The sequence below is a fragment of the Dermochelys coriacea genome, chromosome 11 (genome assembly GCF_009764565.3).
Source record: "Dermochelys coriacea isolate rDerCor1 chromosome 11, rDerCor1.pri.v4, whole genome shotgun sequence".
In the NCBI taxonomy this organism is placed as follows: Eukaryota; Metazoa; Chordata; order Testudines; family Dermochelyidae; genus Dermochelys; species Dermochelys coriacea.
In genome coordinates this window covers 57,867,513-57,895,353 of record NC_050078.2, presented here as the reverse complement: position 1 = coordinate 57,895,353, position 27,841 = coordinate 57,867,513, and the positions used below count along the sequence as shown (strand labels likewise).

Sequence of the window (27,841 nt, the reverse complement as noted above, 5' to 3'; positions counted from 1 at the left end):
TGTGTGTCATATATAAATTTTGTTGTCAGCACAGATAGATAGATGTATGTTGCATAATGGATGGAACATGACTGGGGTTTGTGGTTTGCTTTTGAAGTTTTATTTTGTGTACCCATGCATTCCATGTGTGCATGTTCGGACTTCTCGGCACTTAGCATAGCTGCACCATGAAGACTTGAATTAATTGCACTGTCAGATTAATTATAGTTCTTTAAAGCGATTACAAATTAACTCCTCTTCTACTACAATATGCGATGTTTACACCATACTCAGTGTCAGACAAGGCCTGTATAGAATATTACCTGTTGCTTGGGATCCAGGAATCCAATGCTGTGAGGACTCAACAAAATCTGATACACAGAAGTCTTTGGTGTACAATGCCCTGCAACCAGAATTACACACATGAGCCTGGAATAGCTGAATTAGTGCTGCTGGAGCAGTAGATAAGATATATTATGTAATTTTCTATTTTTGCAAGGTAGCTTAAAATTAATATTAGCATATTTCTCTTATGATTCTATATCTTATTTAGCTACTGTGCATTACAATGATCCATAAGTGGATTCAGAGCATATTTTACTGCTATTCAGCATATGGCAAGGGATTGTGGTTTAATTAATGGGAAGTTGTGTAAACAGAAAATCCAGTGATACTATAATATACCTGCTTTTCCTTCATGTATATATGTCTCCAACTGAAATGAGCTTGTTCCCATTTGTATTATGGGCCTGATTATTTATTCCCTTGCATTGTGTTGGTCACTTAGTGCTGTATAAAGTTCATGCAAAATACTAACAAATCAGAATGATGGCATTTTGCACTCCTTCTGCACAGGTGCAGTGGAGAATGCAGCGCAGTATGATTATGATGTACTTGCAGCATTCTGTGTGCATCTCTGGAAATTTTGAAGGTAATGCATTCAGCCTGACCTCTCTTTACTCCTGTGATGAAGTAATGTATTGAAAGGGCAACAAATGCACGTTGATTTTTTTTAATAGATACTTTTTGAGATGCAATTTTCAAAGTAACTAAGTATTTTGCAGATGTGGGTTAAACAAACAATGCCTGGGAACATATACAGTCCATGTTAGGCGTCACACTGATAACACTCTCTTTTGTTGCTTGCTTTGCCTTGTTCCATTAGCTGGGATTGGTGGTACAGATTACATAGAGCATGCATGACTGGCACAACTTTTATAATCCGGTGGGCAAGGGCTGCTGATCTTAGTATGAACTCAGAGGTTTTCCGTCTAGCTGGTCTGCCTGCCACAGCTGATGAGCCCCATCTGCCCATTAGAGGCATGGAGAGGTGAAGTGATATGCCCAAGGTCACACAGCAGGTAAGTGGCAGAGCCAGGAATGGAACCCTGCTCTCCTGAGTTGCAGTCCAGCACCCTCTCCATTGTACCACACTGTTAACTCCCCTGTTAATGCTCTCTTTTGTTATACTATCCAATTTAGGTATGACAGGTGTGTGTTGTCTTTTGGGTGAAGATATCATTTAGGGAATGGTGGCCAGCTGGCAGTCCTGGAGACAGAAACATGTAGAATCTGGGCAGTGGCAATGTAGGCTTCCACATAAATGTGCTTCAGCCCTGAAATGACCACCTCTAAGGGTGAGAAAGGTATGTTTCCATTCCTTCTCTTTCATTGGTCTCTTGGCTTAGCCTGCCAGCAATGTGGGTGCCAATTGTGGTGGTTGTTTTTGTGATGTGGACGCTTCTCTCTTAGGAAGTGGACAATAACCAAGACCACCTAACTTTTTTGTGTGAGCCAATACATGACCATTGATTGGGTAACAGCTTACAGTCATGACTGCTCTGGGTTGAAGTTGAACTGATGTTCTAGAACTGAAGGACTTTTTGAATTCTGTTAATTTCCTCAGCTAGCTGGAATCCTCTATCCAAAGTGGGTTTAAAGAATAGCCTTGTACCAAAATGCTGCAGAAAACTGCCAGAGGAGGAGACTAAAGAACTTAGCTGAGAATTTAAAGTTAATGGTTTTTCACTGTGTTACTCTGTTTTATCATAGTAATGGGAACTAAAAAGTTTGTAAATATGTCCCTTAACATCTTGCAAAACTCTTGTCTGTGTTCTCATCAGTTATGTGACTGACTTAGCAGAACCATTAGACATCCATTAATTAATCTATAAAATAATCAAGATACACTGAGCCTATGGAAAGTGATGGCAGTGAGCAGTTTAATATTTTGCATGCTTTTCACCAGTATACTGTAATATCTATACCTATGTAAGCTGTAACATGCTAATATCTTTACTTCTTTATCATGGATATAAACATGGCAATGATTTTCATTCACTTGAGATTTTATATAAATGACCCAGAGTTATATTCTAAACACTTTGTTCCCCAGTTGATGCTCTGCTAACAGACCTTAAATGAAATTATTTCCTGAAGAATGGGCACATTTTTATCTGCTTCTGCTTATATTCAGAGAGAGATGATTGTCTTGATTTGATTTGCTGACATTTTAGCCAGGCATGTGCTTTGGTCCTGAAGTTGGGATTGACATTCACTTGGAGAACAGCTTCCCTTCTGCCTTCCCTAACAGAAGTCAAACAGCAGGGGTTGCAAATGAATAGATGACAGTGATGAGAAGCAAGCACTTGTGTGAGCCTTTAAATCAGGCTTTTTGAAATAACATAGGGTATGTAGATGTACATACCAATAAGGAATGTTTGACATCACATAGGTTTATATGAGAACACTTGTTTCTCCATTCTAATAACCTCCCTAGCCCACCTCACCTCCATGAGGGGACAGAGGATGTATTGGTAAAAGCACAAGAAGTTTTTAAAGAGCACTGAAAACCTTTCTACTTGGTGTGATGCCTAGGAGTTCTGTTTATAGATTGTGTCAACATGTCCTTCTGAAGGTGGGTAATATCCCAGTTTGAAAAATATCTTCTTCTTTCCCTTAAATAGCTGAATGGAGACTGAATACAAAGTGAAGTGGTTCCAATTCAGAGCTCTGAAGAGTGTAGTCACAATTCAAACTTAGAAATTTAGAACCTGTAAAAGGGAGTCCTGCACTATGTATATGTATATGCACTATGTATCCTGTATTCAAATCCATAAAATTCATTGCCACAGGGGGCCATTGAAACAAAAAAAGGAGTGGATAATTGCTGATAATATATAGAGAGCAGTGGTTCTCAAACTTTTGTACTGGTGACCCCTTTCACATAGCTAGCCTCTGAGTGCGACCCCCCCCTTATGAATTAAAAACACTTTTTATATATTTAATACCATTATAATGCTAAAAGAAAAGGAGTACTTGTGGCACTTTAGAGACTAACAAATTTATTTGAGCATAAGCTTTCGTGAGCTACAATATCAGATGAAGTGAGCTGTAGCTCACGAAAGCTTATGCTCAAATAAATTTGTTAGTCTCTAAGGAGCCAGAAGTACTTCTTTTCTTTTTGCGAATACAGACTAACACGGCTGCTACTCTGAAACCTGTCATTATAAATGCTGGATGCAAAGCGGGGTTTTAGGTGTAGGCTGACAGCTTGCGACCCCCCACATAATAACCTTGTGACTCCCTTAGGGATCCCGACCCCCAGTTTGAGAACCCCGATATGAGAGAGCTAGGAAACTAAGACTGTGATCGAGATCATAATGTCTCCCGGTTTCAGAAGCGTAAAATGATCATTCCAGGAAACAGTTCCCCACTGCCTTCCTGTATAGTCTTGCAGAGTTGATTAGATTCATTTTGGTATGTGAAGGAATATTACTTTCTCTGGAGCGTTTGATACTGAGCTAGATGGATCAGTGATCTGATCCAGTATGGCAGTTCATGTGTTGGAAGCAAAAAAAATATATATATCTGACTTGAGAGAGAAGAGAAAATGAAACCCAAGAACAAATTTTGTTTTAATAAATAAAACCTGCTGAGCTATTAATAACTAAGGAGCTAAGGAGATTGTTTATTGGATCAGGATTAGGTTTATTTATGCTAAGAGTGGGGTCTGAAGTAAATAGAGGGTCAGGTTCAATGCTGACGGAGTCTTGTGGGCTGTTTTATGAGAGTTTATATTGAAATGGTAGAAAGTTGATCTGAGGCTTCTGCCACCTTGAAGGATGGATAGTTCATGACATCTGCTATTCTTGCAGGATTTCCCTTGTCTTGGACTGAAAGGTCACAAAAACAGCTGCTCTCTCATGAGATTATTCTCTGCATCTGATCCAAACTGGGAAATAGGCCTTACCAGATTCTGAAACACAACTGTAAAGGGCCAGAATTAGAATCCAAACCCTCAATCCCTTGAAATTTGAAAGGCTCTGGACGTGGGGTTCTGGTTTTTGGTACCTGTATTTATAGCAACCACTCTGCTATGAACCTGATTTGGTACTTTGTTTGTAAAGTAGATTAAATGAACTATTTAACTTGGAAATATCTGTACAGTAAATGTATGTGCATCATACTTCCAGAAGAGCGATCTGATTTTGTCCATTTATCAAAATGAACTGTAAAAGTAAGAAATAGATTAAACAGTGTTTGACAGTTTTTCTTAATCTGGCAAACCCTAGGAAATGAATAGTTGAAACTAAAATACCTCCTTTAACTGTCCCTGTTCTGCCTAAATATTGCAGCACATATGGCATATAAAGTTGTTCATTGAGCAGAGACCCCTGCAAGATTTTGGCACAACAGGACAACAGAAGGATTTAACTATCAATTTCCTCTTATTTGTGGGTTTTAGTATGACCTGGCACTGTTGTTTTAATGGAAGCTTGCTTATTCCAGTATTTTGTTAGATAGCCAATTGTTAGATATTGTAGTTTTATTTAATTTCCAACTGGCACAGACTGTCATTTTACAGCCTGCTGGAGCCTTCAGATTGTTCATTTGTTTTTCTTAGTTTTTCCATCATGCCAGCAAATTTATTGATTATCAAGGCCTTCTATATTTAATGCTATCAGATTGCTATTTGATGAAGAAGGTTAGATAGCATAAATCAATTTTTTATTTTAGACGCAAGTGGACCATGGTGTTAAGCCAGCCAAAACCTGGCAAACTGATAGGTTAAATTAAAATATATTCATCTGAAGGTGTTGTCAGGCTCTGAGCAAAGATTTAAAATCTCAGGCGAAACAAATACAAGGGATGTTGGGACTGCTTGAATTACATATTGTTACCTAGTTTAAAAGTTGGCTTAGTGTTCCTAATTGGCTCTATGTCACAGAATGAATGTGATACATCATCCTAAAAGTTGTGTACATTTTGAGCATTACTTTAAGATTCCAATTCAGGGTATAATTCCTGGCTTCTTAGAAGCATACAGAAGCTCCCATTATTTTTAAAAGGTCATGAAATGTATAGTAATGGGAACTAAAGAAGTTACTCTGGCCTTCAGATAACATTAGCCAATTGTCTAAATCAGCATTGAAACAACATTGAAAATTCACTCCCATTTTAAGGCTATGAGCTATTATATTCTTATTAATGTAAAGGGGTTTATAAGTGCTAACCATCTAGTCTAGCCTTATGGAATACTATCAGGAAATGTACTCCTAGTATTGCCTTACTCTTTATTACAGAATCTAGTCCCAGTAGTGTATTGTGGGAGGAGGAGGGATGGGAGGTTGGTTTTAAGGGTCATATTCTTATCCAGGTTGAGGGGCATGGCAATTCTTCATGAATGTGTGAACTCCCAGTGACATTTCGTAGTGACAGCAAGGGAACATCTCTATTGTTGTCTGCCCTAAATTGCAGCAAACCAATGCTGTCAGTAGAGCAGAGACTATACTGGTAATTAACTGGGCCCCATTAGTTAGGTAAAATGGACTCAGATTAATTCTGTATGCACTGAACCCTGTATTTATTATAGGTGGTGCACATGGTGCCACATATAACTAGGTTGTCTGACACTTTACATTTAAGAGTTGGTTTTCAGTGGCTTATAATTTTGCCAAGCATTACAGCTTGAACTGAAATTTTCTGTGGCTATTGTCTGCTTTCAGCACAACCAGTTCTGCTATTTCTTAGAATGAGGGTAGGGAAAAACACATTGTTTGTCCATGTTAAAAAATTCTTGCAGGCATTTGAAATTTGGCAGGAGGTTTGCATTGGTGTCAGGCTCAGCAAATAGCACATTCCCATGAAAATTGTCCCAAATTTGGCCAAGTTATGAGTCTCTGAAAATCTCAGTTATCACATAATCTGGAGAATTTAGCTGCTAAAATATCTCAACAAAGATTTTGTTTTCCTGGGCTGCAAGGGCTGAGCATCAATCCCCCTGCAATTGCTCCTCCCAGTAGTCAGGGGCCATTGTTGTGTCCAGCACAGGAAGTGAGAGCAGGAATGAAGGGCGGAGGCCGAGAGGGATCTGGTGGTGAGGACGCCACAGACAGCTTAAATCAGGTCTTTCTAACAGTTGGGTGCTAGATTCTGCAACCGTCCGTTTGTTTGGGGGTGTGTGTGTGTGTGTGTGTGTGTTGTGTGTGTGTGTTTTCATGTAATCTAAAAACATGCTGAGTATGTTCTAGCAGGACAAATAATCCACCATCCAAAGGGACAGACACACAGGACTCTTGCTCTCTTGTTACTCACACTTCTGCATTTTCACACCCCAGCGGGGTGCCTTCTGATGGCTCCTGGAAGGGTCACATCACCTGCAGAGGGAGAACAGGCAGGAGGGAAATTGTAGACGTCTAGTCTGGCTTGTATGTTTTGAATGGCTTGGTGGTTAACTCTTACACTTGTGGCTCTAGATAATTGGGGATGAGGGGTATACATACCTTGCAGGAAGCCTACTCTCCAGCATTGTCATTGTTGTCATTGGCAGGCATGGCTCTGCTATACATGCAGGTCTCCTGGCATCTTCTCTCCTTCCATTCGCCAAACGTCCAGCAAACTTTGAGCAGAGGATCAGTTTGCTGTTAACTTATCCCTCTCAAGGCAGTTGAACTTTGTCAGCAGGCTTTAAAACCCTGAATGCAGAACGATGAGTACGCAGAGAGCATGTTGGCTTGGGAGTGACTACAGCCTGCAAATGTCAATCTGAGCAAGTGTGGCAGGAGGCTGAACAGTGATGAAGAACTGTGGTTTACTTTCCTTATCTCTGTTAAACACTGCTTAGCAAATTCTGTGCTGAGTACACTGTAGCCATACTCTACTCTCTCAATGCAGCAAGCCCAATGAAATGGAGCAGATAACACTTCAGTGAACAAACCCCAAAAGGACCTGCACGTTATCAGTTGCTACTTGCTGCAAGAGCAAGTAATTTTGTAGCACTTCTATTATCTGAAACAAGGCTGAGCTCATGGGGGAGGATGAAGTTGTTTAGAAAACATGATTTTTTTTGCACACAAAAAAGTGCCTTAAGTATTTCCTGAGGTTTTCTCAGAAACCGTGGCAGAGCCGCAAATTAGCGCTAGTGCCTTCCCCACAGCTCTGCCTCTGAGGAGCACATTGTAGCACCATGATACTAGAGTGTCTGCATAACCTGAAACCAGACTGGAAATGTCAACAGTTAGTGTGCAAAAACATGCTCAAATATTTATAGTTTTGTTTAACATGACGGTAGTAGTGGCTAAAATTCAGTGCGTGGTGGAAATTATTATGGTGCAGATAGAACAAAGTTACTGACTGGGGACAGCTGATGTTAGAATATATCCAAACCACAAAGCTGCCCAATGGTCACTAACAAGGTCAGCTCCCAGACTGCTGTGCTGGGCAACACAAAAGGGGGAAGAGATGGCCAGCCCTCTGTAGAGATAGAGGTGGTTAGGGACTATTTAGAAAAGCTGGACGTGCACAAGTCCATGGGGCCGGACGAATTGCATCCGAGAGTGCTGAAGGAATTGGCGGCTGTGATTGCATAGCCCTTGGCCATTATCTTTGAAAACTCGTGGCGAACGGGGGAAGTCCCGGATGACTGGAAAAAGGCTAATGTAGTGCCCATCTTTAAAAAGGGAAGAATGAGGATCCTGGGAACTACAGGCCGGTCAGCCTCACCTCAGTCCCTGGAAAAATCATGGAGCAGGTCCTCAAAGAATCAATCCTGAAGCACTTAGAGGAGAGGAAAGTGATCAGGAACAGTCAGCATGGATTCACCAAGGGAAGGTCATGCCTGACTAATCTAATCGCCTTTTATGATGAGATTACTGGTTCTGTGGATGAAGGGAAAGCAGTGGATGTATTGTTTCTTGACTTTAGCAAAGCTTTTGACACGGTCTCCCACAGCATTCTTGTCAGCAGTTAAGGAAGTATGGGCTGGATGAATGCACTATAAGGTGGGTAGAAAGCTGGCTAGATTGTCGGGCTCAACGGGTAGTGATCAATGGCTCCATGTCTAGTTGGCAGCCGGTGTCAAGTGGAGTGCCCCAGGGGTCGGTCCTGGGGCCCGTTTGTTCAATATCTTCATAAATGATCTGGAGGATGGTGTGGATTGCACTCTCAGCAAATTTGCGGATGATACTAAACTGGGAGGAGTGGTAGATACGCTGGAGGGGAGGGATAGGATACAGAAGGACCTAGACAAATTGGAGGATTGGGCCAAAAGAAATCTAATGAGGTTCAATAAGGATAGTGCAGGGTCCTGCACTTAGGATGGAAGAATCCATGCACCGCTACAGACTAGGGACTGAATGGCTCGGCAGCAGTTCTGCGGAAAGGACCTAGGGGTGACAGTGGACGAGAAGCTGGATATGAGTCAGCAGTGTGCCCTTGTTGCCAAGAAGGCCAATGGCATTTTGGGATGTATAAGTAGGGGCATAGCGAGCAGATCGAGGGACGTGATCGTTCCCCTCTATTCGACACTGGTGAGGCCTCATCTGGAGTACTGTGTCCAGTTTTGGGCCCCACACTACAGGAAGGATGTGGATAAATTGGAAAGAGTACAACGAAGGGCAACAAAAATGATTAGGGGTCTAGAGCACATGACTTATGAGGAGAGGCTGAGGGAGCTGGGATTGTTTAGTCTGCAGAAGAGAAGAATGAGGGGGGATTTGATAGCTGCTTTCAACTACCTGAAAGGGTGTTTCAAAGAGGATGGCTCTAGACTGTTCTCAATGGTAGCAGATGACAGAACGAGGAGTAATGGTCTCAAGTTGCAATGGGGGAGGTTTAGATTGGATATTAGGAAAAACTTTTCACTAAGAGGGTGGTGAAACACTGGAATGCGTTACCTAGGGAGGTGGTAGAATCTCCTTCCTTAGAGGTTTTTAAGGTCAGGCTTGACAAAGCCCTGGCTGGGATGATTTAACTGGGACTTGGTCCTGCTTTGAGCAGGGGGTTGGACTAGATGACCTTCTGGGGTCCCTTCCAACCCTGATATTCTATGATTCTATGATTCTATGTTTTCAAAGTGGAGTTGCACCGGGCCTTTGGGCTGCTCTCTGTTGTTTGTAGCTGGTTTGAGAAACACTGGAACAATGGAAGCCTTTGTCTGTTCCCCTCTGGGGAGGGAGCACACTGTCTCCCTACTGGATTTAGCCCTCAGGAGCAAGGAATCTGAAACTAATAACGTTGCTTTAGTATTAGGTTAATGTAATGTAAGAGCGAAAGCCTCAGAGAGAGGGAATTCTCTATACTGGGATGCTAGTACTTTAAATAGAAGCAGGATTTAGAAGTGGAAAATGACTTGTGGAGTAAAAGAGAGACAAGGTGGATGAGGTAATATCTTTTATTGGACCAACTCTTCTTCCGGTCTGGAAAAGGCACTTAGCTAAATAGGAGGTGGAACAGATTGTTTAGGGTAAGTAGTTAACACGTATTGTAAGAGACCATTCATGGTGAAGTGGCCAGTTAACACCCCTGCCAAAACAGGGGGAGGGTTTACTAGGTTACATATTGTTGTAATGAACCGTAAATCCAGGGTATTTATTAAGTCCATGATTTTTAGTATCTAACAAAGTTATGAATTTAAGCTCCCAGGCTCGTCTTTTGAAGGTTTTGTGCAGATTTCCTTTGAGAATGAGAACTGAGAGGTCATATGTGGAGTGATTGCTTTGTGGAAAAGTGTTCACCCACAAGTGATATGATGATTTTGTCACTTATCACTTTTCTGTGTGAGTTCATTTGAGAGCATAGTGATTGTCTGGTTTTACCCACAGTGTTATTGGGACATTTAGTGCACTGGATGAGATACAACGCAATTTGTGATAGGCATGTATAGGACCCAGGGATCTTGAAAGATATGTTATGTGTGGGGAGGGCAGAATATTGATCATTACAGCAGTGGAGATATGTCTACAAGTTCTGTCTGTTCTGGCAGGGTCTGGTACCACTTGGAGTTGGTGTGTCCTGGTCTGTGGGGAGCTTGCTTCTGGTTATGAGCTTGGCAAGTTTATTTGAAGGCCAGAAGAGGGGGTTCAGGAAAGATTTCTTTCAGGATATGGTTCCCATCAAATATGGGTTATAATTGTTTGATGATGCCCGGTATGGGTTTCTGGGTGGAGTGGTAGGTGACAACTAGGGATGTGTGGTTGAAAAGTTTTGTTTTTTCCTGTGTTGAAGCAGATGCTCTTGGGCTATTTGGATGACCTGTTCCTTGATGTGATCTAATTCTCTGGTGGAATGTCCTTGTTTGATGATGGCAGTTTTAAGTGTGTTAAGGTGTATATCCCGGACTTTCTCCTTGGAGCATATTCTATGGTATCTGAGTGCCTGGCTGCAGAGGCGCTGGCTTCCTCCTTGCCCTGTGGGTGTTCAGCTTAATTTTTTAAACTGCATTTTCAAATGGTTATGCTTAAACAAAGGGCTCATGTAAACCAGATTGAAAGCCGTGGAAACCAAAGCCCTAACCCTTTCCATTGATTAGGTGTAGAATATAGGTGGCGACAAATTTATCCCCCACACTGTCCCTCTAATGTGCTTTTCCCTGAACTGCAGAAACACCTGTAAATGTGGGAATATCTGAGAGAAGCACTGTTAAAAGGAAATGCTGTTAGAATCCCAACAGCCTCCACCAGGGCTTTAGTGCAGGCTGTGAAATCGTCAAAGGACATGAACCAGATCTCGACTGGGAAATCCTACTGTTGTTGTTGTCATTTGTTGGGGTTTTTTTGTAATGCAGTGTAGTTATTTAGTGAAGTGGCCAATTTGCATCTCCTGATTTGATTACCCAATTAGTTGTGTGAATTTAGCAATTCAATTGATGATCGCCAACTTTCTTTGTTGCTATCATTAGAGAAATGTTCTAAATAATGCTCAGTTGCAATAATACAGACTAAAATATTGTAAGGCAACATGCCACTTACTTGGCTAATAAGCAGTTCCATTAATTATCTAATTAGCTTTTTTTGTAATGTTGCTTTTTTACAGGGAAATTTTAAAAAGACAATATCAGACTATATATGATGGAACTGGAGAGCAAATAATGATTTACTGTTTTATAAAAGCCTATTTGAGGCACAAGGCATAATTTGTTTTTAAAACAACAACAGCACTAAAATGTTTTTAACAGAAATATTTTAATGAATGTAAATGTTTTTAATTTTAAACTTTTTCCAGATATCCAAACATTACAACACTCTATTTTATAAGATTAATTATGCTTGTGTATGAAAGAGTGAACAGAACTAGTTTTTCATTGTTCAAACTGAATTATGTGCAAAAATAAACAGCATAAGTGTTAAAGTTTTTTTTTTTAAAGTTCTTTCAGGTTTAATAATCTGTGGCACTGCCTAGCAATGTGTTGAGAGCTGGTCCATAAGTTTTTTAAAGTAGATGATACAGGGTTTTTGTTAAGAACCTGAAATCTTTTTCTATCTATCTAACCTGTGTTACTTCCAGACACCATAGTATCTGAGCACAATGCACTGTAATTAAATGTTGCATAGAGATGTCCAAAGTGGCCTATGCTCCTTACTTCTCTCAGTTTCATCAGCTTTTACTTTCTATGGTTGGTTTGCTTGCTGTAATTCCTTGCCATCCATAATTGTGAGACAGCTTTTACAAACAGATGAGCCTTGCAACATGCTCTGTGAAAGTGGTTGGGGCTGGGCTTGGCTGTCATTCCACCCCTTCGGTGGAGAGCTCCTTGTCTCCAGCTAATGAGAGTTTCATTCGGGGAGCTGCCAGCTGCATTGCCCTAGAGGAGTGCAGCTATCTCAGTGGTTCATGAGTGAAGAAGTAGTCTTTAATCTAGCTGGGTACTAACAAACTTGAAGACCTTAAAGATCAAGAGTAGTGTGTGAGGAATTGGCACTGGAAATGAACAGGGGGCCAGTATAGGGCTTGGTAGCACTACTAGGATATTTTCTTGGTTGTTTTCCCTATCTAGCAGGTGGCCTTCTGTATTCTACACAGCTGAGTTCCTGGGCTGCCTCCAGTCTTCGCCATAAGATACGAAGAGTTACAATAGTTTATTCAACGAAGAGTCCTTGTGGCACCTCAGAGACTAACAAATTTATTTGGGCATAAGCTTTCATGGGCTAGAACCCACTTCATCAGATGTATGGAGTGGAAAATACAGTAGCAGGTATAAATACACAGCACATGAAAAGATGGGAGTTGTCTTACCAAGTTCCTTACCATTAGGTTTTGTAATGACCCACCACTCCGAGCTTTATTCAAGCCTAATTTATGGTGTCCAGTTTGCAAACATATAACGTTCAAAAACCAGTGGGAGAACACTTCAGTCTCCCTGGTCACTTAATAACAGACCTAAAAGTGGCAATTCTTCAACAAAAAAACTTCAAAACCAGACTCCAATGTGAAACTGCAGAACTGGATTAATTTGCAAACTGACACCATCAAATTAGGCCTGAATAAAGACTAGGAGTAGTTGGGTCATTACAAAACCTAATTTTCCCCATACTAATTTTCCCCTACTGTTACTCGCACCTTCTTGTCAACGGTTTGAAATGGGCCACTCTCATTACCACTACAAAAGTGATATTTTTCTCCCTTGTTATCCAACTGTTAATTGAATTGTCTCCTTAGACTGACCTCCCACTGGGTAAGGCAACTCCCATCTCCAGGCCAACTTTAACAATCCAAATGCAAACATAGGAACGAAGCGTGGTTATGAACTGATATACATCTTCACACGGTTACAATGTTGTTAATACAAGTAACATTATAGTCAACCTTAATCTGACTTTTGCATTACATTGTAGCTGCTAAACTACACAAGGGCAGTACTAGATCAGAAACAAGCAACAGGAAACAGCATCCTTTCTGAGGAATAATTTTCCTAAAGTTCTCTTCACTGCCACCAAGGAATTTCAAGGGAAAACAAGTCTGGAACCATGTGCATGAATATTCAATTCATTTAAAAAAAGCATTTTTTGTTACTATTGGGTATAGTGAAGCTGACACACGTTCCATGGATCAATTAATGAGACCCAGAGCAGTAAGAGGTTGTGTTACCATCTGCCCTGTAACTCTGGGCATCTCTGTGCTGTACAGCCTTGGTTCAGAGCCCTGACACCAGTAGCTCGCAGTACAGTAGCCTTACCCTGGCTTCCACCAGCCTTGGCTACTCCTTGCAACTTGACCAACCCCCCACCCCGAATTTCCCTCAAACTCTCTGCCTTTAGTGTCCAGCCCTCTCCTGGCACATTCACAGAAGTTAAATTTGCTGCTCCTTCAAACAATCAGCAAACAGCAACTCATTAATTTAACTGGGGTTTGACAAACTATTTTATTTCAATCATAGGTTTATATATTATTAATATAATAATAAAATACAATATAATATATTATAATGCATCACATTATAATATAAATATAATTATATATTATATCCTATAATATAAACCCATGTGTTGGTTTATATTAAAAGTAAAACAAGTTTATTAAACAAAAGCCATAGGCTTAAGTGATACCAAGTATAAGGAATAAAGATAGAAAGTGTTACAAGTAAACAAAAGTAAAAATGTTTCTAAGGGTATGTCTACACTACGAAATTAGGTCGATCTTATAGAAGTTGATTTTTAGAAATCGATTTTGTATAGTCAATTGTGTATGTCCACACTAAGTGCATTAAGTCAGCGGAGTGCATCCACAGTACCATGGCTAACATCGACTTTCGGAGTGTTGCACTATGGGTAGCTATCCTACAGTTCCTGCAGTCTCCGCTGCCCAGTGGAATTCTGGGTTGAGCTCCCAATGCCTGATGGGGGAAAAACATTGTCGTGGGTGGTTTTGGGTACATGTCGTCAGTCGCCCCTCTCTCCGTGAAAGCAACAACAAACAATTGTTTCGCGCCTTTTTTCTGTGCAGATGCCATATTGCTGTCAGCAGACAGTTCAGTAGGACTGCTAACCATCATCATCATCCACCGCTTCCACTGCAACTCTGCTCTGCTGCTCTTGTCTCAATAGCGAATTTCTCCATGTTGTCTCTCATGTACTCTCGGGTACTTGTGTTCTTCCTCGGGAAATGTGTGCGGTGCTAAACATCATCCTCCACCGCTTCTGCTGCAACTCTGCTCTCTTGGTGCCATGAATGCACCTCGCAGGTCCTCTCGTCATTCTGTATAAATATCTATTCTCGTGGCATCCATCATCATCCACTGCTTCCGCTGCAACTCTGCTCTCCTGCAGACGGCATACGACGGCAAGCAAGGAGCCTGCTCAGCTCAGGGCTGCTGTTGTGAGCATTGCAAACACCTCACGCATTATCCTGCAGTATGTGCAGAACCTGCAAAAGCAGGCGAGGAGGCAACGACAGCGCGATCACGACTGCAATGAGGACATGGACACAGACTTCTCTCAAAGCATGGGCCCTGGCAATTTGAACATCATGGTGTAATGGGGCAGGTTCATGCCGTGGAACGCCAATTCTGGGCTCGAGAAACAAGAACAGACCAGTGGGACCACATAGTGTTGCAGGTCTGGGATGATTCCCAGTGGCTGCAAAACTTTCGCATGCGTAAGGGCACTTTCATAGAACTTTGTGACTTGCTTTCCCCTGCCCTGAAGTACAAGAATACCAAGATGAGAGCAGTCCTCGAAGTTGAGAAGTGAGTGGAGATAGCCCTCTGGAAGCTTGCAATGCCAGACAGCTACCGGTCAGTCGGGAATCAATTTGGAGTGGGTAAATCTACTGTGGGGGCTGCTGTGATCCAAGTAGCCAACGCAATCACTGAGCTGCTACTATCAAGGGTAGTGACTCTGAGAAATGTGCAGGTCATACTGGATGGCTTTGCTGCAATGGGATTCCCTAACTGTGGTGGGGCGATAGACGGAATGCATATCTCTATCTTGGCACCGGACCACCTTGGCAGCCAGTAAGTACCCTTTGCGATTTACATTTCAATGGTGCTGCAAGCACTGGTGGATCACAAGGGACATTTCACCAACATCAACGTGGGTTGGCTGGGAAAGGTGCATGATGCTCTCATCTTCAGGAACTCCGGTCTGTTTGAACAGCTGCAGGAAGGAACTTACTTCCCAGACCAGAAAATTACCACTGGGGATGTTGAAATGCCAATAGTCCTTGGGGACCCAGCCTACCCCTTAATGCCATGGCTCATGAAGCCATACACAGGCACCCTGGACAGTAGTCAGGAGCTGTTCAACTATAGGTTGAGCAAGTGCAGAACGGTGGTAGAATGTGCATTTGGATGTTTAAAAGCTCGCTGGCACAGTTCACTGACTCAGCGAAACCAATATTCCCATTGTTATTACTGCTTGCTGTGTGCTCCACAATATCTGTGAGAGTAAGGAGGAGACATTTATGGCGGGGTGGGAGGTTGAGGCAAATTGCCTGGCAGCTGATTATGCACAGCCAGACACCAGGACAATTAGAAGAGCACAGCTGGGCGCCCTGCACATCAGAGAAGCTTTTGAAAACCAGTTTCAGGACTGGCCAGGCTACGGTTTGACAATTCTGTTAGTTCTGTTTGTTTATCCTTGATGAAAACCTGCCCCCTTGGTTGACTCTACTTCCCTGTAAGCCAAACAACCTCCCACTTTTGATCACCACTTTCAGAGGCAATAAAGTCATTATTGTTTCAAAATCATGCATTCTTTATTAATTCATCACAGAAATAGGGGGAAAACTTGCAAGGTACCTGGGAGGGGTGCGGGAGGAGGGAAGCACCGGGTGGGGTGATGGATGAGGGGTAGAGGAGGGAAGGACAAGGCCACACTACAGTTCAAAATTTATTGAATGCCAGCTTTCTATTGCTTTGGCAATCCTCTGGGCTGGAGTGGCTGGGTTCCGTAGCCTCCCCCTCTGTGTTCTTGGGCATCTGGGTGAGGAGGATATGGAACTTGGGGAGGAGGGCTGGCAGTTATACAGGGGATGCAGCAGATGTCTGTGCTCCTGCTGCCTATCCTGCAGCTCCACCAGACACCTAAGCATGTCAATTTGCTCCCCCATTAGATTCAGCATTGCATCCTGCCTCCTTTCATCGCGCTCCTCCCTCCTCTCATTGCGTTCATTTAACTTTTCCTGGACTCTGCCATTGTTTGCCTCCATGCATTCTGCTGAGCTGTTTCAGTGCGGGAGGACTGCATGAGCTCTGAGAACATTTCATCGCAAGTGCATTTTTTTCGCCTTCTAATCTGCACTAATCTCAGGGATGGAGATGATTGGGGGAGCATAGAAACATTTGTAGCTGCGGGAGGGAAAAAAGGGAGAGTAGTATTTAAAACGATACATTTTAGAGAACAAAGGGAAGACTATTTCACACTGAATCAAGCGATTCACATTACATAGCACATGTGCTTTTGGTACAAGGTCGCATTTTGCATCTTATATTGAGTGCCTGCTGGTTTGGTGTGAGACATCACACACGCTCGGCTGGGCAACAGAATTCGGCTTGCAGACAGCCATGGTAAGGCAAAGGGTTTCGGCTTCTTCAACCTTCATAACATGTGGGAATGGTTTCAAACAGCAGCACCCTCCTTTCCCATACCAAGCAAAGCCCGTTGGGTTGGCCATTTAAAAGGAGGGACTGCGGTTTTAGGGTGAATGTGCAGCACAACCCAATCCCCCCCCAATTTTCTGGGATGATTGCTTCACCCCCCCAACCCCCACCACGTAGCTAGTACCAGGGAAGATCCCTGTCAACCAAATGCAAACAGCTCAGCGTGAATGAGCCTCCCCACAGCCCCCGCATGGCTAACAGCGGGGATGATTTCTTTTTAGCCAAAGGCAAACAGCCCAGCAGGAACAGGCACCTCTGAATGTCCCCTTAAACAAATTTCCCGTATTTGAACCAGGTGACCATGAATGATATCATTCTCCTGAGGTTAACACAAAGAGATAAAGAACAGATGTTGCTTGAATGCCACCAAAGCCTGGGCCAATTTGCTGCAATGCTTTGTTCTGCAATGATTCCAGACTACTTGCTACTGGCTTGGCATGGTAAAAGTGTCCTACCATGGAGGATGGAATAAGGCTGACCTCCCCAGAAACCTTCTGCAAAGGCTTTTAGAGTACCTCCAGGGGAACTTCATGGAGATGTCCCTGGAGGATTTCCGCTCCATCCCCAGACATGTTAACTGACTTTTTTAGTAGCTATACTGGCTGCCAATATATCCCAAGTCTTCAGGGAAAATTAATCATTAAACACGCTTGCTTTTGAACCCTGTAGAATATTTAAAAAGGTACACTCACCAGAGGTGCCTTCTCCGGCTTCATGGTCCGGAAGACCACCTTGGGAGGGTATTGGCTCCAGGGTGATGAACAGTTCCTAGCTGCCAGGGAGAAGGGATTCTCCTCTTGCCTGCTGTGCGCTATCCTCAACCTCCTCCTCCACAAAATCCTCATCCCTGTTGCATGAGACTCCCCCCTTGCAGGTGTCCACGGACAGTGGTGGGGTAGTGGTAGGGGCGCTCCCTAGAATTGCATGCAGCTCATCATAGAAGCGGCATGTCTGAGGCTCTACCCAGAGCGACCGTTCGCCTCCTTTGTCTTTTGGTAGATTTGCCTCAGCTCCTTAACTTTCACACGGCACTGCTGTGTGTCCCTATTGTAGCCTCTGTTCATCATGCCCTTGGAGATTTTGGCAAATATATTGGTATTTCATCTTTTGAAATGGAGTTCTGCCTGCACGGATTCTTCTCCCTATACAGCGATCAGATCCAGTGTCTCCCGTTCGGTCCATGCTGGAGCTCTTTTGTGACTCTGGGACTCCCTGGTCACCTGTGCTGATGAGCTCTGCATAGTCACCTGTGCTAATCAGCTCACCATGCTGGTCAAACAGGAAATTGAAATTCGAAAGTTCCCGGGGCTTTTCCTGTCTGTCTGGCCAGTGCATCTGAGTTGAGAGTGCTGTCTAGAGTGGTCACAATGGTGCATGCTGGGATAGCTCTTGGAGGCCAATACTGTCAAATTGCGTCCACACTACCCCAAATTTGACCCAGCGAGGTCGATTTTAGCGCTAAACCCCTCGCTGGGGAAGAGTGCAGAAATTGATTTTAAGAGCCCTTTAAGTTGGCAAAACAGGCTGGTTGTGTGGACGGATGCATGGTTAAATTGACCTAACGCTGCTAAATTCAACCTAAACTTGTAGTGTAGACCAGGGCTAAGAGTAAAACCAGATTTAACAAACTAGACTCTCTTGTTCAGACAAGAGTTTATCACCTAGTCTCTTTTCCAGCATGGCTGACCAGACACTCTGGCCAGGATCCTTCACAGGTCTCAAAGTTCCTTTGTTTCTTCAATTGAAGGATGCCAGACTTGCCTTTTCTCTCTCCTTATATCTTCCCATGTGTGCCAAAAAAACTGGTTTTCATCATATAAAAGCCAGGGTCAGTGTTAGGGGGTACAAGTAGGGCAAATGCCTGGGGTCCCACGTCACAGGGGCCCTGGTGAAGCTACATTGCTCAGGCTTGGGCTTCAACCCTGGGTGGTGGGACTCAGAGCCCCGGGCTTCACTCCCATGTGATGGGGCTTCAGCTTTCTGCACTGGGCCCCAGCATGTCTAACACTGGCCCTGCTTTGCGGCCCTCCAGAAACCTGCTCAGGGTCCCGGATCCCTGATTGAGAACCACTGCACTAGGGAGCTGACACCATGTTTATTTTTGCAACTGGTCATGATAGTTAAGAGACTATCTCCCCCACTTACTAGTTGATGGCTTTGTTTACCTTTTAGGTGAATGTACCTTCGTTATCTGTGCCTGACCCCCAGGCTGGTCACACAAGGTAATACATATTCCTTTGTCTAAGGCAGATGGTCTTGTGCTTGTGTACTGCTTGCCAAACACATTTTAAGAACAGTCTAGTGTATATTTATAACACTTTTTATACACACCCATACAGACATCATGTGAGAATACTAATGATGAGTAAATTATTAGTTTTCAAATGATGTATTACATGCCATCTTTTGGGTATATATCATGGCAGCCGTGTGTTAGGTGTAGTGACTGTGTCAGACCTGACAAGTTGCTGAGAGAGTAGAGAACTTCCAGTGGCCCACTGTGTCATAGACCTCTCACTTACCCAAGATGCTTCCCTCTTTCTTCCCACACCTGACTGCTTAGAATAGTAGAGCTTGGAGACCAATGAAGCTTCATGGGAACCCCTTTTTATAAGCACTGCTGCATAGATATCCTATTTGCTTATCCTTGGCTTCAAAACTAAGGACTTTGTTATGAAATTAGGATCTGTGTTTTGAATTAATTTGTTCTTGCTGCTTATTCTCCACTTGAAGTTGTCATTATTTGTTTGGTAACCTCAGTGACTAGAGTATTTGCAAAGATCATGGTGCGACAGACTGATGGTATCCTGCTATATCCTGACAAACCTTGTGGAATTAAGATAAACTTCCCTGAATTAAGTTAAACCTTTACTGAATTGGGCTTGGTGCCTTTGGCATCCAGTGTATTGAAGATGCAACTGTTTGTGTTATTGTTGGACTGTACGTAGCTTTTCTAGTGACTTGACTAATGTAAATGTTAGGCACTTCAAAGGACTTCTTGGGACATTGCGTGTAAAGTGGGTTTCATATCTGGAGGGTGAGGGGAATACACATGGCCCACTTTGAATTCATCCTTTTGAAGCTACACTCTGGGGAGAGAAGCCAATTATCTTGTAATTTATCTGTTCCTGGAAACTCCAGTTCAAATACCCCTGAACCGTATAAAGAATGGACTAAACATGTCATGAGTATACTTGTTCTGAGCCAATGCTGTAATGCGTTTTACCTCAGGAATAAAATAGACTTGCACAGGCAGTGCTGTGTGGTACCTTATAACCATAGTAATTACACATGTTAACATCTGAAGAGAAAGCAAGCAGGTGTGGTTGGGCAGCCTGTCTCTGCTGGAATAAGACAGTGAAGGCAGGGAATTGTGCTGCTTGGAAATACCCTGGTCAGAAGGGAGTAAGAGACCAGTGGCGGATTCGCCACTGTGCCAACGGGGACCCACGCCCAGGCCAATTATGGGGCCCCCAGAAAAATGGGCATCCCCACACCCCAACCCACTCTGCCTGACTGGCACTTCTGCTGGGGAGCAGGGTGAGGGTGCGGGGGCTTGCCCCGCTCTACCCCAGGCAGTGGGCCGAGGCACAGGGGCTTGCAGACATACCTGCACTAGCTTTAATCTAGCTGGTAAGGGTTAAGTGGTAGTGAGGATATTACACAGGTTTTGGTGTCAGGGAGCCAACCTTGTACAAGCCTGCTGGGGACTTTGGGTACATACTAGTGTTGCTAGCCCAGCCAGGGGCCACACTGCCACATCTTCACAGCTATTGTTACAGCGCTAGCTAGATTAAAGTTAGTGCGGTTGTGCCTACTCCTGCAGCAAGCACATCTTCATTTGCAGTGCATTTCCTGTGTCACAAGATTGTCTTTAGGCATGCCTATGGACCAGAAGAAGCCTAAAGAATTAACAAGAGAATCACTATTTCTCACAAATGTTGTAGACTTTTGCAAAAGCCTTTTAACTTACAAGAAAACATCTTTCAAACTGGTAGATTTAGCAGCTTCTTTCTTACCTCACTTGGAGAAAAAAATAACTCCTGTGTTAACAAAGATTGCACAGAATTTTTGAGTATTGGAATCCTGTACAAAGATATTAATGATTGCTTCACTGGGAATTTTTCTGCATAAAAATTGAATCAATGTGTTGTTCTCTTCTCTTTGAACTATCCAAATTTCTTATTGAGGCTTAACTTTAAAACATTCCCTTATATGAAATGGAAAGTATCACCATCCTGCTACCCCAAGAACCCCTCCCAGTTTTATTCATCTGAGATGTGTGTTCAACTGTATTCACTATGGTTTTTAATTGTACTGAACTTGATGGTGAATTTGGATCCTGACTATCAGCACAAGATGAGAGTTTCATTGACAAGTTTGGAAGAGATGTTTTGTTAAGAATAATTGCTGCTGTGAATAGTGGAAACTGGATGAAAGAACCTACCAATAATGTGAGCTGACTAGCAATTACTAGCACTGGTGATACTAGAATAGTTTTTGGAGAGGGAACTGAGAAACAAAAATCTGTAAACAGCATGAGTCATTAGTTGACTGATGTACTAACAGTAATAAAGAGGAAGAGCAGGAAGAAATAGTTTGTGCACAGAACAGAAATAACCTCAGAAAGCAGAGAACTAGAATGTATTGACTTGAGTGGGCTTTGGACCTTATGTTTGAAAAGTTGGTTTCCTTCCCCAGTTCAGGGCTTCCAGTCTTGCTGCCAGCGAAATCAACAGCATAACTTGCATTGCCTTTAATGCGAGCAGAAACATGTGTGAACTTTTGAATACCAGATTTGGATCTGGTATTTGCTTCTGTTCCAGTTTGAAGTTAATGGCAGATATCCCATTGAGTCCAGAGGGAGGAAGACTTGGCCCCTAGTCAGTCCTAATTGTGTTGTTTAATGGGACTATTTAAATGTTTAGCCTTTTCTAACATGGCTGTTTTTATAGGTATCCATTTTGAACAGCTCTTTTTTCTCACTTAGCACCTGAAATGCTTTGGCTGCAATACCGTATGCAATATTTGTTTCCTATCTATTAATTAGCTGATGCTGTAGATAACTGGGGAAACATTTTTGTACTGAGTCTTTTAAAGTGAGGGAGAAGTGGAAATGAATCTGCTGGTAAAAAATATCCTAGAAAACTGAATTGATACCAATGTGGGGTGATGATTGTTTTTGGCTAATATCCCCCCCCCCCCCCGTGCTTTTCTTGTGATGAAATATCGTACAGAACAGTCAAAATGGCATTTGAGCTTCCATTCCTGTAGAACATTTAGACAGATAAAGAAACTTCCTCCCCCTGCTGCTTTTTTTTTTTTAAACCCCATAGCTGTATTATCGCAGTGGTCAATAGTAATGCTATTTGGATAGCATGTAATGTAGTACAGATCCCCAAGGCTTGAGAGACTTATCTTTAACATTTCCAATGGGACTGCGCAAACCAACCTGTTCTCTATGATCCCTCCTCAGCCTTCCCCTCCCCTCTCTTTTTGAAATGTCAGAAGTTCTTCATTCCCTTCAAGTCATAGCAGGGAAGAACAAAGAGGCACCAGCAATGACTGGGTGTCAGTCACAACGCGAGGGCCATTTTCTGAGATCATCTCCCTGTGGACTAAAAGTTGCTCCAAGATGAAATCTTTTTCAAAGGTCTCTAAGTATCCTTGAACAGTTTCTGTGACCAATATTTAATTGAGCTGAATCTTCTTGAGGAGATTTTAATACTGCTTTGTTTACTTAAAGTGCAACAATAGCTTATTTATATAGTATCTTCAGCATTTGGTTCTTTATCAAATAAATCTAAGGTATTTTCTTCATTTTGGAGAAAAATCCTGGTCTTGGTGCCTGAGTGAGGTAGAAACTGAGTACCACTTCAGGATCTGATTGTTGGGTTTTCAGATAACATTAGGACAATGATTTTATAAGCCTGGTATGTAATCATGGAAATACTGATATTTTGACCAAGCTCTATAGAAACAGGACCTTTTAGCTAGGAAAATGACTATAAAAAAGAGGTAGATTGAAGGATAAGGAAGAGCTTTTAAAAACAGATTTAGTCTGATCTCATGAAGGTTAAATAAATATGAGGAGTCTATTTCTTCATTAGTGTGAGCCCTTAGTTCTCAGTTATGCAGGAATTGATTTTTAGATGTACACAACCTGTGTGATTGACTTGTTCAATAATTTTCAACCATTTCGAGCCCAAATGTGATACAATTAAAGAAGTGGAGATATAAACAATTGAAATATTTCAGATCATGGCAGGAAGATTATAATCTGGTTTTTATTATTAACATTGTAGCTTTTGGTTTACATGGTGTGTGTGTAGGTTTATGATAATCTGAGATGAGATAATTTCATAAATCAAAAACTATGACGAAAGGCAAATTAGCAAAAGTTCAATTTTTCTTCCATTTCTGTGTTTGTTTGCAGCTGTTGCATAGCATAGAAGGAGATGAGGGGATGCTGACTCTCTCTAGAGGATCTGTGGTTAGTGAGGAACAGGGGTGGGTGTGGGTTTGCACGTGTGAGTGAGACTTTAAGGATATTGAGAAATTAAGAGGACAGTTACTGCCAAAGTGGAAATGGCTATTCATTAATAAAGAGTTCCTCTTCCCATAAAGTCTTCAGGACATAGCAGACCCACCACAATGGTTTTTATGGCTCTGTCCTGCTGATGACCATTTTCTCTCTTTTGACATTCTGAACCTAACACACTCTTTTGCTGACTTCTGGTTGAGAGAGCAAGTGAAAAGCTCTTTTGAAAGCTCCTCACTCGTTAGAAAGCAAATGGCTGGGTCCCTCTTGAAGACAGAAGGCCAAATGTAAATTGGCATCAGACCATTTATGTCAAAGTAGCTAAACTGATTTACACCATCTGAGGGTCAGACTGTAAGGGTATAGTTTACTTTCTGTATATATGCATAACCCTGCATATATATTTGGGCATAACGCTGTCAGAGTTACTTCTGCCCGTAAGACCAACAACCAATGGGGTTATCTTGGGTTTATCCTATGTAACTCCTGGATCAGTTCATACTATAGTTGTCCACACTCTGGATCTTGTTTTCTGGGATGAGAGGTGAGTAGGGTTTGCTGTTACAGTAGTAGCACCGATGGTCCCTGTCAGGATCAGTATTTTACTACACGGCTGCTACTCTGAAAAAAAATATAATTTTTGTTATCAAGAGGCCAGTAGAGTAGACCTGGTTTATTTGTTTTCTTGTAATTTGGGATTTATCTCCATAGAGATTTTTACTGTGTGGCCTTCACTTCATTCAGAAGTTATATCTTATTGGAGTCTGTGGACTCTTTTAGGTATACTGTTGTTCTTACATCTCTGTCCTTCCTGTATAATAAATACAGTATGAAAAAGGATTGCTAGCTAAAATACTGATGTGCTACAGTGTATTGAAATAGATGGACAATGAAGCACCCAATGCTGGAAACATGCAGCGAGGATAATTTTTTATTCCATGTTTATTATTTATTGATTTGTTTCTCATTTTGCTCAAATGCTATACAATACACAAAATGTAAAGACATTTCATATCCCAAGGAATTGGAGAATTCCAAAAGCATTTAAGAGATTAGGAAGCCAGTAGGACTTGGTCTCCTGAAACCCATATGTGCTTTTGAAAATCTCCCCTTTATAATCCTAAAGATAATATATAATTTATTAACTTATTTAAGCTTGGGGAAAAGTTTATCACCAGAACTGATGAATAAATCAAATTTTCCTGTACGCTATTTTTTTACAAAAAGAACAGGAGTACTTGTGGCACCTTAGAGACTAACAAATTTATTTGAGCATAAGCTTTCGTGGGCTACAGCCCACTTCATTAGCTGCATACAATGGAACATATAGTAAAAAGATATATGTACATACAGAGAACGTGAAAAGGTGGAAGTTGCCATACCAACTCTAAGACACAAATTAATTAAGGTGAGCTATTATCAGCAGGAGAAAAAAAAACTTTTGTAGCAATAATCAAGATGGCCCATTTCAGACAGTTGACAAGAAGGTGTGAGGATACTGAACATGGTGACTTATGAACTGTCTAAAATGGGCCATCTTGATTATCACTACAAACATTTTTTTCTCCTGCTGATAATAGCTCATCTTAATTAATTAGCCTCTTAGGGTTGGTATGGCAACTTCTACCTTTTCATATTTTTGGGGGGGAGGGATAGCTCAGTGGTTTGAGCATTGGCTTGCTAAACCCAGGGTTGTGAGTTCAATCCTTGAGGGGGCCATTTAGGGATTTGGGGCAAAAATTGGGGATTGGTCCTGCTTTGAGCAGGGGGTTGGACTAGATGATCTCCCGAGGTCCCTTCCAACCCTGATATTCTGTGATTCTGTGATGTTCTTTGTACATATATCTTCTTACTATATGTTCCATCTATGCATCTGATGAAGTGAGCTGTAGCCCACAAAAGCTTATGCTCAAATAAAATTGTTAGTCTCTAAAGTGCCACAAGTACTCTTGTTCTTTTTGCGGATACAGACTAACACCGCTGTTACTCTGAAACCTGTCATTTTTTTGGTCATCCTCATTTTTAACACAGCAAAATACTGCCAGATTTTAACCAGTCTGCGGCATCTTCTCTGTCTCCATTTAATTCATTTAACTCCGAAGCACTGCTTGTTAAATGTTCAGGTAATTTGGAGATGTGATCTCCAGACACATTTTAAAATGAGATACAGAAATTGGGGCAAACGATCAGTTTGAAGTAGCTAGTATGAAGAAAAGACACTTGGCAAATTGAATCAATTTGTTTCACTCTTTCACTTTTTAGAAGTCACCTAAAATATAAAAAGTTGTGAGTTATTTTCAGTGACTTGGCTCATAAATTTGCCACAACATAGCTTTGTCACTGAGGTTTTCTGGGTAGAATTGCAGGATTCCAGGAATTGCAGGAAATAACCTCTGATTCACCTGGAAACATTAGCCATCCCTAGGGAAAAAGATTGCTTATTTAAAGAAAAATTGAAAGCAGCCAAGACCTGGAGCCAAACTGACAGCCAGGAATAAAACAGGGATCAGAGAAGAGATTATTGTATTTGTATTGTTGACAGTGGCACTGCAAAAAATGTGTGAACACAAATATTAGGCTTCATCTTGCATTCTTTGAGCATTGCAGAATCAGTCCCTTAGTCTTTTCTGAGCATTGTGAAGGCTTGAATAGATTCATTTGTTTTGTATTAAAATGTCAGCTGTCTCGCTGCATTGTCTGTATGACTGCTTTTACCTTCTACCTTTTGCTTTGCTGCATGATTTTTTTTGTTCTCCTCTTTTGCTTAAAATGCCTTTTGAATAATGTGGTTTTTTAAATAATTTTTTATAGACTGTTCTACATCAAGTTGTTGTATAATATATTATGGAACTTAATGGGATAACAAAACTGGAGGAAGCAAAGATTTGTTTGTGTCAATATAGAGTAAAAACAATAAAGGATAGTTAGTTTTCTGTGGTGAGTGGGGCTGGGACTTCACCCCAGGTTGTTTTGTAGTTCTGCTGATTAACCCTTTCTTCTCCTCATAGAACTTTGGCCTGGATGGTACTTTCTAATGCAGTCACTCTTCTGCCTCTCTCAGGACCAAGCAGAGTAGCATGTCCCATCACAATGAGTGCACATACCTTGTGTACGGAAATTTGCGGGAGGGAAGAATCTCTATAAGAGAGATCATCCTCGCAATTAGAGTGTGTAACAAGACATACATGATTCTTTGAGTAAACAATGCACCTAAAATTTGAAAAAGCTCTGCAGAAGCAATCTTAGAAATTATTTTTAAGAAATGTCACTTATTCACTACCACATTCCTACAGTAAGAAAACTTATTGACACTTTTCATAATCACAAATGTAATAGCTATTATAAAAGAACAATAAAACAAAAGTTTTATATTGGCTGGTGGTTTGGATTTTGAAGAGAAAATTTTGTACACATCCTAAATGACCTCATCTCTGGAATTTGACAACACTTGAAATCCAGATCAATAAAGCAAGTGTACACATTTTCAAAATCTGGAATAGAAAAAACATGAATGACATATGCACTCTATTTCCAGTTCCATTAGTTTACTATGCTTTTTTGACATTCACATTCTATTTTTTTTCATATTAGAATTTTTTCTGCTTTTGAAACTGGAGGAATTTTCAGTCAAAACATTTTCTATAAATAAATAAATTAAACATTTTAACTATTCTATCAATAGAATATCACATTAAATCTCTCAGTCTCATTACTTACAAAATCACACTGTACATTTTAAAGAACCTAGGAAATTTCACCCTGCCCCACCCCAAAAAAGAAAACAATCATTGGTAGAGTTAGTCATCCATGTGTAAACAGCATTGAGTGCAAACCAAGGAAATCATCAGTTCAGATCATCCTACATCCATCATCAACACATACCTAACTTGCACAACCTCCATTTTTTCCCACTGTCAGCCAACAAATAGAACAATACTTTTGCTATGATGACCACCAGCGGATGCACATTCTCAACTCGGACTTAAAATTTCAGCAATAAACCACTGATAGCTTGAGGAGTAAGAGCAGACCACAAGCTGGCTTCACTTCTGGCTGTTTCACAGCAGAGCAAATCTTCATCTGTGCACTAGTTTATCGAGAAGGCACGAGAATTCAAGTGCCCTGTTCATATTGTATTTGTGGATATCAAGGCCTCCTTTGACTCTGTTGGCAGGGAATCGCTTTAACTGATTTTGAAACTCACAGGCCTCACTGGCAAGCTCTGTAGAATGTTCCATCTTCTCTATGATGACTCCTCAAGCTGTGTTCTTGGAAAAGGGAAAAGAACCTCCTTCTTCCAGATTAGGTTGGGCATTTGACAAGGATGTGTTGCTACACCAGAACATTTCAATGCTGTCATAGACTATGTGCTTGACTAGACATTAAGTGAATGCAGTTTAGGAATACGCCATGATAAGAACCTCACCAATGTAGGTTTTGCCAAC

At 41.6% G+C, this 27,841-nt stretch overlaps 1 protein-coding gene and 1 long non-coding RNA gene across 14 annotated transcripts in view; one reads left to right on the top strand and one right to left on the bottom strand.

Moving 5' to 3' along the window:
• The window catches only part of ANKRD44 (ankyrin repeat domain 44), a 206,770-nt gene that overhangs the window by 65,070 nt on the left and 113,859 nt on the right, over window positions 1-27,841 (top strand). The window lies entirely within an intron of this gene.
• LOC119863721 lies at window positions 199-7,125 on the bottom strand. The gene is made up of 3 exons (XR_005295718.2): window positions 6,765-7,125; window positions 6,577-6,638; window positions 199-382 (listed from the first exon to the last, which is right to left on the bottom strand). It is a non-coding gene; the product is annotated as an uncharacterized LOC119863721 (long non-coding RNA).